This window comes from Pongo pygmaeus, chromosome 1 (genome assembly GCF_028885625.2).
Source record: "Pongo pygmaeus isolate AG05252 chromosome 1, NHGRI_mPonPyg2-v2.0_pri, whole genome shotgun sequence".
Taxonomy (NCBI): domain Eukaryota; kingdom Metazoa; phylum Chordata; class Mammalia; order Primates; family Hominidae; genus Pongo; species Pongo pygmaeus.
Window position 1 is genome coordinate 126319665 of NC_072373.2, and position 5146 is coordinate 126324810.

Here is a 5146-nt window from a genome sequence, read left to right on the forward strand (position 1 = left end):
GTATAATGTGTATTTGCACATCTGTTCAATTTCTTGTGAAAGGTGTTTAAGAGTCTTTTAATATGTCACTTTTCCTACTGTTTTCTTAAGTATCATTTTTATTGGCACTCCTAAATGATTTTTTCTAAACCTTTATGATTTCTTACCAAAAAATTGTAAGTTGCATCTGTTATATCTAGATTTTTTTATATCTTTGTGTGTGTGTGTGAGGAAAGTTGTAAGATCAAACAAAACAGAAGAAAAATTGAGACTCATTTAACTAGCCCTTAGTAAGACTGTGAAATTTTTTCCAGTCACTTCCAAAATAAAACAAGGAATTTGCTTTGATATATTCATAAAAATAAAGTGTTCTAAAACCCCTGGTTAAAATGGTTAGAGGTTTTTCTATCTTTTCCAAAAAAAACCATCTCATTTTTCTAAAATGGAAAGTGATCTCTTCAAAGATTTGGCTTATTGAAAATCAGTGTTATTTTGGAAGCTCTCATATTGATCTAGCATTTAGGTGCACTTTATGTGGAAGCTGATTGATAATAGTGATACTAATAATCATAATAATGAGCTCACTTTCGACACGTACTGAGCTAATGCCCCAAACATTCCCTGTGACTACTAGTCACATTCTATGATTGTAAGTTCGTTGGTTCAGTTTGACTTGTAAATGACAGTCTAATTATACATAGTAATGATTTTCATCACAAAGAGTTATTTTCCCTTCTAAGAATAGAGAAATAGCTCAGTAATTTTACAGTCAGAATTAGATCTGTAGATAAAATGAAATATCTAAAGGACGAAACTGCTATTATAAATTAGTATTACAAAGTTCTAAGAACATAGTAAAATGAACTTCAAATTTATTATATTCAGATGAATGTGGAATCATTTTCCCAATAATATTTTAATTATTCTTCATTTACTTACTGAGAGTATAGCTTACCAAAGAATTTATTGTTGTTATGGCTTACAAATCCTGAAAACCTGATGGGTTATTGCCAAAGTAGTTGATTTCCCCATGATTTTTATGATCTGAGAAATCAGGGTTAACCAGAAATTAATTAAATTTGGGAAGAAATAGGAAAAAAATGAGAGAAACATCAGTATTCCAGGGCCACATCTTCATTAAAAATGTTCTCCTTCTCAAAAATAGATACATTTTTTTCTCTTACTTTTCTCTTTTATTATTATCTCAATTCATTTTACAAATAATTATTGATCTCTTCATAAGACATTCTGGATAATGTCCTGAGACTAAGGATTCAATAAGGAACAATGCAGATATTTCCCACAGTACTATGCTGAGTGATAAGAAATACAGATATTCCTAACAGTAATCAGGGGACTTGACCTAATACTGAATAAATATTCATTGAGGATCAGCATTTGAATTAAGATTTGAATGATGAACAGGAGTTAATTAGGAGAAGAGGTAAGAAAAGAGCATTCCAAGTAGAAAGAGCAGAATGTCTCTTGAATTGAAATTAAAGAACTAAAAAGATCTTATTGAGTTGCGGTAACTAAAAGATTAGCATGGTTAGAGATCAGAAATTAAAGAGGAGAACCGAGTGAGGTAAGACTTCAAGTACAGGGTTACAAGTCCTGATAAGAATTTTGGCTTTTTATCCTAAAGTAAGTGGTGGTGGTTTTCTGATTTGAAAAGATCACTCGGATTGCATGGTAGATAATGGAATCGTTGGAGAAAGGACTGAAGTGGATGCTGATGCCGCAGTCAACCCCTCAATCATCAGCATAAGTGCACGTAAGCTATTCTAAAAGTTAAAATTTCAACTAATAGACAAGCTTGATGTTTTATTCTCCAAGAAAAGCTCTGTAACCTCTTGTACAAATAAATTCCCTTGTACAAAAACTGATATCCCATTACAAAACCCCTTTTAAATATCCTTTTTGAAGCTTGCTAGCTTATGTCTCTAATGTTTATCTTTTCTCTCCTGCTGGGGGTAAAGATACATGTTCACCACTACCTGTGTATCAAGGGCACTCTCCTCGACTCCTCTGCTAACCACTAAAAATTCTTAAAGTGGCTCTCTGGTTACTCTCTTATAAAAATGAAAGAATGTGGTTCTGACATGTTAAGAAACTAATATGAAGTGCTCCCAGCCCCTTGCCTGTGATTACATTCTCTGTTTACATTCTGCAATGCATTTGTTATAAACAATAAAGTCTGGCTTTAAAATAAGAGTTGATAGTCTTTTCACCATATTGCTGGAAGTAAAATAGATTTTGGTCATTGAAGAAAAGGATTACTAGATAGTAGAAGTAGAAAGAGAAAATAATATAGTGAAGAATTAGAATGCAAAAATCTAAAGTATTCAGTGCTTTATTTGTTCTGGGAAATGTAAGAGAAGAGGGTTTCAAACGTAAGCCCCAGATTTCTGAACTGCAGGACTGAATACATGGTAATGCTAGTTCCTGTGTTCAGGAGTACTTATAAAAACAGGAGCCAACCATGCTAATAACTCAGTTAAGAGGATTCCAAAAAAGTGGAGAAAAACATACAAAAAGTCCACAACATAAAATAAAAATACATGGCATATTTAATAAAATGACGAAAGACCAGAATACCTAAGGCTATGGATTTGTCAAGGGAAAAGAATAGAACTGAGGTTCATGTCTGATAAGGTGTGATTTTGTAGGCTACCATGAGTGGTTAGAATTATTCTGAATGCAATCAAAATTTAAGAGTTTTAAGCATTAACATTTTAATTGGATTTAAATTGTATGAATATAATGTTGTGGTCTTTAGTAAAATGAAGGGAGAGAGTAAAATAATGGAAATAGGAGACCAGTTGCAGACTTGTTTTGGAGTGCAGAGAACAGATAATCTTGACCTGGATAAAGGGGTGATAGAGGACACAAAAAAGTGCAATAAATGAAGAGATGTTTTGAAGATACAATTAATAGTTCATGCTAAGGTTTATATGAAGAGATAAAGTTGTTGAGCTAAGAGAGAGAAATAAGAAAATATCCTGGGTTTCTAAGCAGTAAGAAAATAATATAGTAAAAGGTTTATGCAAGGAAAAAAAATGAAGGTTCCATTTTAAATATGTTAATTATGAGATGTCTGTGGAACATGGAAGTGGTGATAACAAGCATCTGATGGAAATATGAGGCTGAAGTCCAAGTTCTGAATTGAAGATACCTAGGTGTCCACAGAAAATATTTGTTTAAAATCCATGGAAATGATTCCAATCACGTAGATAAGAGAATATAAAGAAGAGAAATAGATAAAAGTTAGGACTTAGGTGGAACAAAATAAGATGATCCAGTTTAGAAAAAAAAACAAACCTGAAAAAGAGCAATCAGTGAGACAGAAGGGAACCAGGAGAGTAAAATAACACGACAAAAGGAAGATAGAAAGAGAAAGTGACCCACCATCTTGAATACTGCTATGAAGTGGTTTAAGGTGAGGATAGAGAAATATATTGGACTGGGAACATAAATGTCACTGATGATGTTGACAAGAGCAGACTGAATGAAGTGATAATGGTGAAAACTGGACAGTAGAGAGATGAATAATGACCAAGGCTGAGGATGTGGAGACAGTGTGATAAAAAGAGATGTTTAATTAGGAGAGGGAGCAAGAAATGAGCAAAGAAATATACCAAGAAGAATATCTGAGGGCGGTCATAGATGTTTTTAATTAGAAGACAGTAATACATGTAATCCAGGATGACTAATGCAGAAGAAAAGGAAAGACTGCTAAATCAAAAGAGGGAGGATAATCTAAAGTCCTCCAAAAGATAAAAATGGAATGGTATCATTAACTTAAGCAGAGAAAATGGCCTTTCTTAGAATGAGGTTTACTTTCTTTATTATAATAGGAGAAAAAAAGGAAAATGCTAGGGGAAGATGCATGACAACTCTCCAAGTGGCCTTGGAGCAACCCAGTTTTTCCCCCTCTCTATCTTGTGCTTCTCAAGAATAGCTGTAGAATGAGCTGGGAATGCAACATCCTGAGATAAGTCTCAGACTCTCTTACTGTGTCTCTTAGAACAGCATTTCCTTAAGTGCTTTAGCCCAGTGTATCATGTGATGCCTGGGTTATAAAACACGGAGCAGGCTTCTTTCAAGGGTCCCTCAGCTGTGTTACAAGTAGGGCATGTGCAAATGAGACTTCACCACCCTGGGCAAATGGTCTGAGTCTTGGGAGGCTGGCTCTTCATGAACCCCAGGCTTCTGTGTCGCTTGATGCCTATCCATAAGCAATAAGCCTGCTTCATGCAAATTTTTGTGTGTATGTTCTAAATCACTGGACTCAATCAAGTGGTAGAAACTGCAGCCCAAGATGCAGTGAGCCGAAGTGGTACCAATGCACAGTGAATCTGCTTTGTGGCAGGGACACTTTATAGGTGAAAAGAATAGACAGTTTCTGAGTTATGGCCTCTATGTTCTCATTTAAGCAAAAACAAAACAACTGAGAGTTATAAGGAAACCTAGATGAGAGCCCTAATGAATTCCATATGTAAAGTCAAGATGAAGAAGAATGAATAGGTAGAGAATTGGGAAGAAAACCCAGACTACAAGGTGTCATGAAAGCCCTAAATAAATATCCATATTGTAGAATAAGAAAAGGAACAAAAAGTCATAAACACTAAGTCTAAGCAATTAGGAAAAAATTAAAAAGAAGAGAGACTATAAAGTAGGAGAAGATTCCAGTGAGCTCAATAGAATTGAGAACTGTAGATTGTATAATTTAGGTTTCTTCTATTTTTTAACCTTATTAACAGCAAAAGAACTTGCATATTATAAAAAGCATACAACTGGGCTAACTTTGCATGGGAATCAACATTAAACCAGCTATCACTAACTAACTGATAACAACACTCCTTGGAAGAATTATAGAATGACAGAAATTAAAGGTACACAGCTGGGTAAATGATGCTAATGACAACAAACATATTGGTTAAGATGCTTTTCTGAGTTCATAGCTTAAACAGGTTAAAGTCAGTCTTCTAAAGCATAACAACATGTTGACTGTTATTATCTTACAATTATTCAATAATTAAGTGGGATTTTAATACTATTGAGTTTTTTTCTGAATTTTACAAGTTGATTACTTAATTAGAGCTTTTACTAAAAATTAATGAAATATAAGTATTACTGTATATGTAAGAAAAGAGACACACTTGGC